The sequence below is a fragment of the Kogia breviceps genome, chromosome 4 (genome assembly GCF_026419965.1).
Source record: "Kogia breviceps isolate mKogBre1 chromosome 4, mKogBre1 haplotype 1, whole genome shotgun sequence".
Classification (NCBI taxonomy): Eukaryota; Metazoa; Chordata; class Mammalia; order Artiodactyla; family Physeteridae; genus Kogia; species Kogia breviceps.
In genome coordinates, this window is record NC_081313.1 from 119,776,825 (window position 1) to 119,791,104 (window position 14,280).

General features: G+C 39.6%; 1 protein-coding gene and 1 pseudogene across 6 annotated transcripts in view; one reads left to right on the forward strand and one right to left on the reverse strand.

The window, feature by feature from the left end:
* The window catches only part of ARHGAP26 (Rho GTPase activating protein 26), a 470,919-nt gene that overhangs the window by 314,716 nt on the left and 141,923 nt on the right, over nucleotides 1-14,280 (forward strand). The gene's annotated exons all lie outside the window — the stretch shown is intronic.
* Nucleotides 9,529-9,627, reverse strand: LOC131756531 (small nucleolar RNA U3; annotated as a pseudogene).

Here is a 14,280-nt window from a genome sequence, read left to right on the forward strand (position 1 = left end):
TTATCTTTTTGATAATAGCCATTCTCATAGGTGTGAAGTGATATATCATTGTGGTTTTGATTTGCATTTCCCTGGTGATTAGTGATGTTGAGCATCTTTTTCATGTGCCTGTTGGCTATCTGTATGTCTTCTTTGGAAAAATGTCTATTTAGGTCCTCTGCCCATATTTTAATCAGATTTTTTGGTTTTTGATATTGAGTTGTATGAATTCTATATATATTTTGGATATTAATCCCTTATCAGATATATGGTTTGCAAATACCTCTGCTGTCTAGTAGGTTGCCTTTTCATTTTGTTGAAGGGTTTCTTTGCTGTGCAAAAGCTTTTTCGTTTGATGTAGTCCCATTTGTTTAGTTTTGTCTTTGTTACCCTTACCCGAAGAGACAGACCTAAAAAAGTATTGCTAAGACCGATGTCAAAGAGCTTACTGCCTATGTTTTCTTCTAGGAGTTTTATGGTTTCAGGTCTTACATTTAAGTCTTTAATCCATTTTGAGTTTTTTTTGTTTTTGTGTTTTGTTTTGTTTTTGTATATGGTCTAAGAAAGTGGACTAGTTTTATTATTTTGCATGTAGCTGTCCAGTTTTCCTAGCAACATTCAATGAAGAGACTGTCTTTCCCCCATTGTATATTCTTGCCTCTTTTGTTGTAAATTAATTGACCATATAAGCATGGGTTTATTTCTGGGCTCTCTATTCTGTTCCATTGAGCTATGTGTCTGCTTTTGTTCCAGTACCATACTGTTTTGATTGCTATAGCTTTGTAGTATAGTTTGGAATCAGGGAGTGTAATACTTCCAGCTTTCTTTTTTCTCAAAATTGCTTTGGCTATTTGGGGTCTTTTGTGGTTCCATACAAATTTTAGGATTATATGTTCTAGTTCTTTGAAAAATGCCATGAGTATTTTGATAGGGATTGAATAGGTAAGTTTTTTGGGTAGTATGGACACTTTAACAATTTTAATTCTTCCAATCCATGAGCGTGGAATATCTTTCCATTTATTTGCATCATCTTCAATTTCTTTCATCAGTATCTTACACTTTTCAGAGTACAGGTCTTTCACCTCCTTGGTTAAATTTCTTCCTCAGTATTTTATTCTTTTTGATGCAGTTGTAAATGGAATTTTTTTCTTAATTTCTCTTTCTGATAGATCATATTAGTATATAGCAACACTGTAGATTTCTGTAATATTGTATCCTGCAACTTTACTAAATTCATTTACTAATTCTAAAAGTTTTTTGGTGGAGTCTAGGGTTTTTTATATATAGTATCATGTCATCTGCAAACAGTGACTATTTTACTTCTTTCTTTCTAACTTGGGTGTCTTCTTTTTTTTTTTTTTTTTTCTTGTCTGATTTTTGTGGCTAGGACTTCCAATACTACATTGACTAAAAGTGGGAGGAGTGGGCATCCTTGTCTTATTCCTGATCTTAGAGGAAAAGCTTTCAGCTTTTCACTGTTGAGTATGATGTTAGCTGTGGGTTTGTCATATATGACTTTTATTATGTTGAGGTACATTCCCTCTATACCCACTTTGTTGAGAGTTTTTATCATAAATGCATGTTGGATTTTGTCAGATACCTTTTCTGAATCTACTGAGATGATCATATGATTTTTGTCCTTCATCTTGTTAATGTCATGTATCACGCTGATTGATTTGTGGTTGTTAAATCATCCTTGCATGCTTTGGTTAAATCCAACTTGGTCATGATGTATGATGTTTTTAATATATTGTTGAATTCAGTTTGCTAGTATTTTGTTGAGGATTTTTGCATCTATGTGCATCAGGGATATTGGCCTGTAATTCTTCGTTTTTGTAGTGTCTTTGTCTGGTTTTAGTATCATGGTAATGCTGGCCTTGTAGAATGAGTTCAGAAGCATTCCTTTCTCATCAATTGTTTGGAATAGTTTGAGAAGAATAGATATTAACTCTTCTAAATGTTTGGTGGACTTTACCTGTGAAGCTGTCTGTTTGGTAGAGTTTACCTGTGAAGCTGTCTGGTCCTGGACTTTTGTTTTGTGGGTGTTTTTTGATGACTGATTGCTAGTGATTGGTCTGTTCAGATTTTCTGTTTCTTCCTGATTCAGTCTTGGGAGATAGAATGTTTCTAGGAATTTTTCCATTTCTTCTAGTTGTCTGATTTGTTGGCATATAGTTGTAAGGTTATTATTCTTTGATATCAGTTTTAAGTTCTCTTTTATTTCTGATTTTATTTATTTGGTTCTCCCCTTCACCCCCCCATGAGTCTGGCTAACAGTTTGTCATTAAAAAAAAGTCTATTCAAAAACCAGCTCTTACTTTTATTGACCTTTTCTATTGGTTTTTAGTTTTTATTTCATTTATTTCTGCTTTCATCTTTAATATTTCCTTCCTTCTGATAACTTTGAGTTTTGTTTGTTCTTTTGTAGTTCTTTTAGGTGTAAAGTTAGGTTATTTGAGATTTTTCTTGTTTCTTGAGATAGGCCTGGATCACTATGAACTTCTCTCTTAGAACTGCTTTTGCTGTCCCATAGATTTTGGAAAGTTGTTTCCATTTTCATTTGTTTCCAGGTATTTTTAAATTTTCTCTTTGATTTCTTTGTTGACCTACTGGTTGTCTAGCAGCATGTTGTTTAATCTCCATGTGTTAGTTTTCTTCTTATAATGGATTTCTAGTTTCATACCACTGTGGTTGAAAAGATGCTTGATATGATTTCAGTTTTCTTAAATTTACTGAGACTTGTTCTGTGGCCTAACATGTGATCTATCCTGGAGAATGTTCCATGTGCACTTGAAACAAAATGGGTATTCTTCTCTTTTGGAGTGAAGTCAATTTGGATTAATGTGTCATTCAAAGCCAATGTTTCCTTATCGATTTTCTGTCTAAATGATCTATCCACTGATGTAAATGGAGTATTAAAGTCTACTATTATTGTGTTACTGTCAGTTTCTTCCTCTGTTTCTGTTAATATTTGCTTTATGTATTTAGGTGCTCCTATGTTGAGTGCATAAATATTTATGAATGTTATATCATCTTCTTGGGTTGACCCTTTTATCATTATGTAATGCCCTTATCTTTTGTTGTATACTGTCTTTTAAAATCTGTTTTGTCTGATATGAGTATTGCTACCCCAACTTTTTCTGTTTGTTTGTTTCCATTTCTATGGAATATGTTTTTCCATCCCTTAACTTTCAGTCTGTCTCTAGATTTGAAGTGAGTCTCTTGTAGGCAGCATATAGATGGGTCTTCATTCAGCCACCCTAGGTCTTTTTTTTTTTTTTTTTTTTTTTGTGGTACACGGGCCTCTCACTGTTGTGGCCTCTCCCATTGCAGAGCACAGGCTCCGGACGCGCAGGCTCAGCGGCCATGGCTCACGGGCCCAGCTGCTCCGCGGCATGCGGGATCTTCCCGGACCGGGGCACGAACCCGTGTTCCCTGCATTGGCAGGCAGATTCTCAACCACTGTGCCACCAGGGAAGCCCCACCCTATGTCTTTTGATTGGAGCATTTAGTCCTTTGATTTTTAAAGTGATTATTGATAAGTATATACTTATTGCCAGTTTGTTAATTGTTTTCTGGTTGTTTTTGTAGTTCTTCTGTGTTCATTTCCTAGTCTCTTCCCTTGTGGTTTGATCATTTTCTTTTGCATTTTATTTAGTTTCTGTTCTCTTTATTTTGTGTGTAGCTCTTGTAGGTTTTTGGTCTATAGTCACCATGAAGTTCATATATATCGACCTATATAGATGTAACAGTTTATTTGAAGCTAAGAGTTGCTTAAGTTTGAACACATTCTAAAAGCAGTAAATAGTTCCTCCCCTCTCCATGTTTTGTTTTTTATGTCATATTTTAATTTTGTGTATTCCTCAACTACTTATCATATTTACAGTTGACTTTACTGCTTTTGTCTTTTAACATTCATACTTGCTTTTTAAGTGCCTGACCTACTGCATTTACTATATATTTGCCTTTACCAGTGAGATTCTTTTTCTTTCATTTTTTAAAAATTTCTAGTTATGACCTTTTCTTTGCCACTTAAAGGAGACCCTTCAACATTTCTTGTGAAAACAGTTTAGTAGTGGTAAACTCCTTTAGTTTTTGCTTGTCTAGGAAACTCTTTATCTCCCCTCAATTCTGAATGATACCCTTGCTGTGTAGAGTGTTCTTGGTTGTAAATTTTCTCCTTTTAGCACTCTCTTCTGGCTTGTAAAGTTTCTGCTAAAAACTCAGCTGATAGCCTTATTGGGGGGCGGGGGGTTCCCTTGTATGTGACTAGTTGTTTTTCTTTTGCTGCTTTTAAAAATTCAGTTTTTAACTTTTACCATTTAAATTATGATATGTCTTGGTGTGGATCTATTTTGGTTTATCTTGTTTGGGGCTCTCTGGACCTGGACCTGGATACCTATTTCTTTCCCCCAGGTTAAGGAAGTTTTTAGCCATTATTTCTTGAAATAAGTTTTCTGATTCTTTCTCTCTCTTTTCTCTTTCTGGGACCCCTATAACATAAATGTTAGTACACTTGATGTTCTCACTGATGTCCCTTAAACAATCCTCATTTTTCAAAATTCTTTTTTCTTTTTGTCATTCTGATTGGGTGATTTCCATTATTCTGTCTTCCAGATTGCTGATCTGTTCTTCTGTATCATCTAATCTGCTAATTCATTTCAGTTATTGTATTCTTCAGCTGTGATTTGTTCTATCTTATATTTTCTAATTCTTTCTTGATGTTCTGTCTTCTTCCATTCTTCTCCTGCATTCAGTGAGCATTTTTTTTTTTTTTAAGCAGAGGTCTTCTTAGAAGCCCATATGATTTAAACTTATTTGTTTATTTATGTATGGCTGTGTTGGGTCTTTGTTTCTGTGCGAGGGCTTTCTCTAGTTGCGGCCTGCGGGGGCCGCTCTTCATTGTGGTGCGCGGGCCTCTCACTATCTCGGCCTCTCTTGTTGTGGAGCACAGGCTCCAGGCGCACAGGCTCAGTAATTGTGGCTCACGGGCCCAGTTGCTCCGCGGCATGTGGGATCTTCCCAGACCAGGGCTCGAACCCATGTCCCCTACACTGGCAGGGAGATTCTCAACCACAGCGCCACCAGGGAAGCCCAGTGAGCATTTTAATAACCATTACTTTGAACTCTTTATCTGGTAAATTACTTATCTCCATTTAATTAAGGTTTTTTTTCCTCCTGGGTTTTATCTTGTTCTTTCATTTGGAACATATCCTTCTGCTTCTAGTTTTTTTTTTTTTTTTTCCTTTCTATGTTTGTTTCTAAGAGTTAAGCAAAACAGCTACCTCTCCCAGTCTTAAAGGCATGGCCTTGTGTAGGAGTGTTTCCTTTGCAGACTGCATGTGCTAGGTGGGTTTGGCAGGCTAGTTGGCACTGGAGTGGGCATGGACTGAGGTGGGATCCCAGGGCACACGAGCCACCCTGGCAGAACAGCTAGACCTGGAGTATGTAAGGTGTTATGATTCTTGTCATGAATAGACCTATCAGAAATTGTTTTATTCATGGTTAAGTCTGATCTTACTCAGTTGAAATGTAAGGCAAACCTAATGCAAATGTCATGAGGCTTTCTGATCTTTGTAATGCCCCCCATGGCATGTGGAGAATCCAGAAATGAATGCTGGATAAACTAACCTACAAAAGACCCAGAATTGTGCCTCATTTTAAAGTAAAACCAAACGAATATTCCAAAGTGAAGCACTTCCAGTAGCAAAGATTCTAAGCTCTATGTCAGTTCCTATTAAAGGAGGCTATCCTTGTATCCCTGTGCTCTTTGGGATTTGGCAGCATGTTAAAAACTGTGTTCTCTGGTGTTACTGATAATTAGCAGCTTCTGTGATGAAGCTGGCTTGGACAGAGCTTAGCTGAGATAAACAGGACAGCCCAGTTGGCATCATTCATGCCACCATGTATTAATTTATTGAGCACCTGTGCTAACAAGGCACTAACTTATCCAAGATGCTGATGATTTATTTCTATTAGGAGGTGGTATGAGAAAGCATTGGCCCAACAGGGAAAAGGTACAGATCTTGAGTTTTTACAAACTCATTTTATTCATGATCTTGAGCAAGTATACCAGGGCTCAGATTTCTCCATCTACAAAATAAAGAGTATTATTTTTGCATTAAAAAAAAAAGCACACACACACAGACATACATACAGACAGTGCAGTTAAGGAAAACAGAGTCTAGAAGGATAGCCAGCAATATCTTAACTGTTATCTGTAGGTGCTTATGTTTTCTTCTCTTGCCTTCTTTATTTTTGAATTTTTATAAAATGACTTGTGCTATTTACAAAGTTATAATTATTTTTAATGAATGGAGCAGATTCTTTGATTCTGAACCTCTTTTAACTTTGAAGACATCTATGATTTTATGCACAAGACTTGGTAAAACAGGACAGGACAGTCTATGCTTGGGTGTTCTGAGGCAGAATCCCTTTTGTCTGCTTTTGCTCCCCATCTTTTGTCTACTTCCCTGCTCATTTGCTTTCTTACCTGAGAGTGGACATCAGAGAGAAAGGAGAATATATCTTAGCAATGCTTGAGATAGGGGTTAAAAGCTTTTGGTTTTTTCCCAACTAGTCTTACTAATTACTTTTAACTATACCAATTTTTTTTTCTTACTTCCTTAGCCATTAGTTCATTGAATGTGATCTTTACTGTTATGGTAGAACTCGTTTAAAATAAAAGAACAGCAGCAAAAAACTGCATTGTTTTTTGTTTCTGTATTGTATCTTTTTGTCTCATTTTTAGGTACTGTGAGGGTCCACTGGCTTTTCATTTAACATAGGCCCCTTTCTTCTCTTCTTAGACTCAGTCTATTCCAGCCTATCTGGTATCTTGAGCTTCTTCCTCCTACCTATATGCCCAGATCTGCTAGAGCTGGGGTTGGAAAACCCTGCTGCTGGTTTTTGTGTGGCCCACAAGCTCAGAATGGTTGTGTACAGTTTTCAATAGTTAGAAATAATCAAAAGAAGAAAAACAGTTCAGGACGCATGAAAATAATATGAAATTCAAATTTCAGTGCTCACAAAGTTGTATTGGAATAGAGGCACATTTCTTTATGTATTAACTCTGGCATCCTCCAAGTTACACTGGCTGGTTGAGAAGTTGCAAGAGAAACCATATGGCCCTCAAAGCCTGAAATATTTACTGTCTGGTTCTTTAGAGAACAGGTCTGCCAACTCTGTGCTGAAGCCTCGTTTTTCATTGGATGTCTTCAAGTCTAAGACAGTTCAGATGTGCTAACTCATTCAAGAGCTATTTGTTGAGTGCCTACAGCTTGCCAGGCACTATGCTAGACACTGTAGCAAAGAGAGCATGATGCCTTCCCTGTTAGGAGGAACTCACAACCTAGAGAGGAGCATGGATATGACCACAGGTAAACTACAGCATCGATCTGTGCGCTAGTGCCAGGTGTGAGGTAAGGGCTATGGGAACCCTGAGGGTGTGCACTAACTCTGCTTGGGAAAGCAGGAAGAGAGGAGATCATCAGTAGATAATGGATAACAGAGTCTTGATAGCTTAAAGCTGTGTTGTTCTACATTGGTGACTTTAATTTTTAAAAAATTTTTATTTTATATTGGAGAATAGTTGATTAACAATGTTATGTTAGTTTCAGGTGTACGCAGTGTTTCAGTTATACACATACATATATCTTACTGGGGGGGGCTGCTCCAGGTCTTAGTTGCAGCACGTGGGATATTTTTTTTTTTTTTTTTTAGTTGTAGCATGCGGGATCTTTAGTTTCAGCATGTGGGATCTTTTAGTTTTGGCATGTAGGATCTAGTTCCCTGACCAGGGATCAAACCTGGGCCCCGTGCATTGGGAATGAGGAGTCTTAGCCAATGGACCACCAGGGAAGTCCCACATGTATGTATTCTTTTTCAAATTCTTTAATGAAAACATTGGAATTGGTCCACTAAAGTTAATTGTTACCTAGAACAAGAGTTTTCATAATTTTAACGAGTGTGCCTTTAACATTTCAATTGTACATTGTACAATGTAATTATTGCCCTGTTACAGGATCAACATTTTATAGAGCTATGTAAATAAACACTGTGTAGAATGACTTTAGGTCATCTTCATCAAAATATAAAATTTTCTTTTAAGAGCCACTATTAGCTATCTACTTATGGGCAAAGGGGAATAGGCTTTTACATTAAAATTGCAGTTTTCATTTACTTTAAGTTTATTTTTAAATGTTTCTCAGTACTAAAAGGCTTTACGGTACTAAGGATATATATATTTTTCTTAATGAAAAGGAGATTACTGGGCTCTAGTCACGATTTCCTGATTCATGATGTTGGGGGCTGGGGTAAGGAGGTTACGGACTTCTATTTTTAATAAACTCCCAAGTGATTTCCATCTACACTAAAGTCTGGGAACTACTACTAAGGATAGTATTGATTAAAGATGCATTTATAAAAGTTATTTTTAACTTCATTTTTTAAAACTCTTTTCTCTTTCCTATCACCTTCTGTCAGCCTTTGACATACACAGAGCTTTTTCAAGTTCCCTAAGACAAGTGAAGGAATCCTTCTGATTTCCTAAAGCATGCCCTCTGTCCCTCTTCTCTTCCCTTTTTTTTTTTTTTGAAAAATAATAGAGCAAAATGTATATATTTGGAATATATATTTGGTATGTTTTGCTGTAATTTTTCATGTGTATATTTAGACATGTATATGTATTGATGTGACAGTTAACATTTTTCTTATTTGTTCTCTCTCCCTCTCTCATGTTAACACTGAAATCCTCTTTGGGGTCCTTCCCAGTTTCATTGCCTTTGCCCTCCAGTGGAAAGTTAATGTGAATTTTAATGTGTATCCTTTTGAACTCTGTTTTCATACTTAAAATTGATTTTTTGTGTCCACATATAACCATCTGGTATGTGTGTGTGTGTATGTATCACACTGTCCACAAATGGTATCAGAGTGTACTCTCATTTTTCATGTGTTTTTCACTCAGTTTTATCTTTTTGAGATAAATGCTAGTTGAGTCCTGTAAATGCTGTGTAAAAATGACACATTTATTTATCCCTTTCCCCTATTGATAGAATTGTTTCTCATTTTTTACCATTGTAAGCAGTGCTGCAGTGAACATCTTTGCAGACATCCTTTTGCACATGTGTGAGTTTTGACGTGATGTATACCTAGCACTGGAAGTGAAGGCATATATGCAGCTTTGCTTTTTTTAGATATTGCCAAATCATTCTCCACAGTGACTGAATTGGTTTATCTGTCTGACATAGTTTTCATTTGGAGCAGTAGGTTCATATAGATACAGAATACTGCACGTGGCATGTCTTGTGTCTCAGGCATTGCTCTCAGTTCTTTGAATGCATTCAGTGTGTGGGAGCCAGTATGTTACCATCTAACCTGAACTGTTAAAGATTTAAGCAGACGTTAGCTAGGCTATGGAGGTTGGAGTGGAGGTGGTGAAATGGAGGCCAAGAGTATCAGGGAAGAGAAAAGAACCAAAGGGGCAAATCTCTTCATAGGCTTATGAACCAGCTGATGTTGAACCACCCAGAGATCTGACACAGAGATACCGCAGCACCTGCCCTTCTCATTGTCCTCACTGCAGCCTTGGCAGGTCCTGTTTATTCTACAATAACGAACTATAGAAATGATCCCTGAAAGTATAGTCTTAGGTCCTGTTTATTCTAAAATGTGCAGGCTTTTAACCTGTGCCACAGCCTCCATAAAATAGCCCTAGCACCCCTGAGACCAAGAAGCTACAAGTCATAAAGGCCTCACTGCAGGTGTGTGGACTCCAGGGGTTCCTGGCTTAAACAGGTCTCCATGTCTGTGGGGAGCCGTCTTTTCTGCTTGCAAAGATGATAAGGCCCTGCCAACTTCTTTGTGGAAGTCTCTTTTGAGGATGAGTCCAAAATTTCTAACTGGTATGAGGAATTTGTAACAGCAAACTGCGCAGACTTTGGGTCTGCGTAGCCATCTGGACCACCCAGAGGCATCTAAGGCCAGGACCACTCATTGCTCTGTGGCTTCTCAGTGATGGGAGATGGGCTCTAGCTGTTGGTCCCTGGCCCTCATCTTCCAGGGTACAGGCTGAGAACATCTCTCTTTCCCCAACCCTGGTTGCCAGGAATATCCTTAGGCCCCTGATTGCCAGCCTCTAAAGGCCAATTAGTGTCTGCCTGCCTTGTTTATTCTACCACCATTAAAGTGAACCAACACATAACTACTCTGTTTCCTACTTCCTGTGAATGAATGGGAAGTGGGAGGAAGGAAGCAAGGAAGTTGATGAAGAGAGAAAGAAAAGTCTTAACAAAGACTTGGTTCCTGCATTAACCAGCCAATAACATTATGGTGATTCAATAAAAAATGTTTGCCAGTAGGTAAAGTAAGCCAGGACACCAAGATGATGTATCTAGCAGGGTTGGGACTAGGGTGAGGGAAGAGAGACACCTGGGATGTACAATTTAAGGAGACGATGACCCTTAACAATCCTGAGAGGGAGAGCCTCTTTAAATTTAAGTAAGTGCTAAAGATGATCAGTTTTTTTAAGTAAAAATATATGTGAATGAGTTTGTGTGTATAAGGAAAAGGGCCTGGAACATGCACCAAATAGTTTGTAACGGTGACCAGATTTTCACGGTGGTGACAATGGGGGAGATTATATTTCTCAAAAATGTGGCAAAATTATGGATGATTAGTATTACTTTTATTTCACCTTTTTTATTTTTCAACTAACAAAGGTTAGAAGGAAAAAATATTTTAAAATAAAGTTTTAATCTTAACCTTTTAAAAGAAATAAACAAGGAAGTGCTAAGGAGATGCTCCCTCTCAGGCTGGTTGTAGGTCATCGCCTCCTAAAATCGTGCACCTGTCTCTCTTGCCTCACCTAGTCCTGGCCCTGGCTGGGTTTAAATTCGCATTTGGGGCATTTTGTCAGCATCCAGACCTGAGTCCTCCCTCTTGTTTCCCTCATCTATGGGCCATGATTAATAAGGCTAAAGAAGAGACATTGGTTCAGTGTGTCATTAGTTTGCCATTTCAGATTACATCTGAAATTTTATAGCAGTCAATGGGAAAGGGGGGTTTCAGATACAGAATTTCAATTTAGAAAGAACTTTTCAGGAATGTGTATGTTGCACTTAGCGTGGATAATTGAAAATTGTCCTCCCCCGCCCCTCCCCGCCCCTTCTATTAACATCAATAATTGAAAGCAGACTCTGGGTACCGCTGTGGCAAAATAGGAACAAGTGGGTTTGATTTGCTTGGGAACTGGAAAACCACGTTAGAGACTTCTGCAGCATCAGAGTTCTTTGGGCTTCTTAAGTACTTTGTCCATGGCTGGCTGGTGACACAGGTGGTTGTGGTGGAGCCATTTAAGTGAATCAGTGGTAATAGAATAAATGAAATTTACATGACTTTTTTTTTTTTTTTTTGCGGTATGCGGGCCTCTCACCGCTGTGGCCTCTCCCGTTGCAGAGCGCAGGCTCCAGATGCGCAGGCTCAGGGGCCATGGCTCACGGGCCCAGCCGCTCCGCGGCATGTGGGATCTTCCCGGACCGGGGCACGAACCCGTGTCCCCTGCATCGGCAGGTGGACTCTCAACCACTGCGCCACCAGGGAAGCCCAACATGACATTTTTGTTTCAAGGAACCAGTCCTCCAGTCACGCACATTATCTCCTTACCATGCTCTGCAAATCTGGACCCCAAAGGCAATTTCCAGCTGAAGTGGGCAAGAATAACATTGGTCACGGAAAAGGTCCTGGGATTACCAAATTATCACAGTTTTAACTTTTCCTTTGGTTTCTCATAACCAGTCTTGCAGAAGACCTTTCCCTCCTTCAGCTTATGTTTTGTTGGGAGTACTGAGAAGCTTAGCCACATCTGAGTGCCACGTCAACTTGGCAGGGGTAAAGGTGTGGGAGGGCACAAGGATTTATATAGTTGACAACAAAACAAGTTAGGTGGGGTGAGCCTGTAAAATTAAAAAAAGAATTATCCTGACACTCTGAAGTAAGCACTGTCTCCTTTGGGGACTGCTAGAGCAGAAACCCACCTCCCACCTTCTCTTTCCCTCTCTCTTTCCACCCTGCATGCCTGTAAGCATCTCCACTTGCTGCCCTTCACGTTAGCCTTTGTTCTTCGGTCTTTCCGCTTATTAGCCTGGGAGTAAGGCATGTGGAGAGATCACCCAGGAAGCTCCGTTTGCCATTTCAGAGTTAACTGTGCTGTGCAGCTAATTTGATTATCACATTTAACTGAAAACACCTGCAGGGGCTGTCAGAGTACAGCCAGCCTGGTAGTGTGGGCCCCATACAAACCCTTCTCACTGTCAGACTGAATTAAATGAACGTGTTTTTAAGCGTATGTGCCTTGGTTGGGCCTTGGAGCAAGTCCTTGCATCGTCTTGGTGGCTCCTTGGGGTAGAGCTAGGATGCCCAGAGAGCCTGTCTTCCTTTTGGACTCATGTCCTTTTAGCCTTATCAAGGTAGTATTTGTGGGAACTGACCCAATGGTGCAACCTGTCTGGGGAAAATAAGCTTGTTTGCAGGCTTTGCAGGGCCTGGGCAGGATCTAGAGATAGGGGGTAAGATGCAGAATTCTCTTGATGCCCAAAACCTGGGCTCTTATTGCCTCATACTGTCTTCTCCCCTTTTGAATGACCAAGCCAGCTGTCACTCAGCTTCAGGACATCTGGATGGGGAAGTTCTAATGTGAAGCCCCAGGATTGGGACCTAGCTCTATATAACAGGGCATTTTGGAACTACTCCATCATGAGTTCGGATGGCCATTCCAGTAAGGGAGTGCCTGTTAGGTGCACCTACTCACTATTATGTCCTGTGAACATAGCAGTGAGTGTTTTTTTAAAAATATGGTATAAAAATACAGACTAAATCTGTTATAAAGATAATTTTAGAAAGTGTTAAGTGCTCTCAGGGAAGGGAATGCAGTTAGAATGATGGGAGTGGGCAAGGAACTGTTAGATCAGATGGTCAGAGTGTGACATTTAAGTCACTACCTGAATGAAGTGGGAGAGCAAAGCCATGTGAAGAATTAGAGGGAGATTCTTCAGGGCAGAGGAAACGGTAAGTGCAAATTCCCTGAGAAAGGAACCTGCTTGACCTGGAAACATATGTGGCTTGTTCAAGGAATAATGTCAGTGTGTCACAAGCTGAATTTGGACAGCTAAGCAGGGGCCAGACCAGGTAGGGTTTGGGGAGCCATGGGAAGAAGTTTGAATTCCATTCCATTAGGAAGCCACTGGACGGTTCTCAGGAGTGAGTGACGTGATCTGTTTTTGTTGTTGTTCTTTTCTCCAGTGTTGGTCTGTTGATCTCTAGAGAATGAGCTGAATTGGGGCAAGAGCGGAGTCAGGGAGACCAATTGGGAGGCTGTTGCAGTAGTCCAGGTAGAAGATGCTGGAGGCCTGAACTGTGATGTTAGTGGTGGAAGTAGTCAAATTGGGATCTACTTTGAAGATACAGCCAATAGGATTGACTTAAGGGCTGGACGTGACATGTGAGAGGAATCAAGGATGACTCCTCGGGTTTTGGCCTTCTACAGGAAAGAAGGGGGGGTCTAGTTTTGTTGTATTGGGTGTGGTGGGGCAGGCAGAGATCAGGGATGAACATATCCAAAGTTCTGTTGAGAGCTGTCAGCATTCAGATGCTTTTTCTTACATATATATCAACGTGGAACTGATGACATCACTGAGGACATCTGTAGAGGTAGAGGACAGATCCCAGGACAGAGTCCCAGGCACTGTAGCATTTTGAAGTGGGGAGAGAAAGATCTAGCAACAAAAACTGGAAGGAGCAGCCTGTGATCAGAACAGAAGCTCCTGGATGTGTCCTAGTTAGGACTCACATCTTATAGAATGAACCAAAATTGAACTCACAAAGATGAAGCCTGTCTTTTGGGGAGTCGATTACTTGGTTTATTTAAGGTAATGACCGTGTAATTGGTTTACCACTGATGTATTTGGAAATGACGTGTCATTTAAGAGTGAAGCCCTGTAGTCAGACAGACCTGAGTTCAAATTCCACTTACACCACTTACAGCTGGGGGCCTCCTACAATTATCTGACATCTGGGCCTCTGTGTCCTCACTTAAAAAATGGGGGGAACAATAGGACCTACCTCAGAGTCATGTTGTGAAGATTGAGCTGATGCATGGAAAGTGCATCATGAAAGCTGATGCTTGCAAAGTGCCTGTCTGGCATGGAGTCAGCGCTCAAAAATGGCAACTTTTACCTCATTAACTGTTGTCAGGATCTTTTGCTGGGAATGTTTTAATACTTTATGGAATACTGTATTTTCTACTTT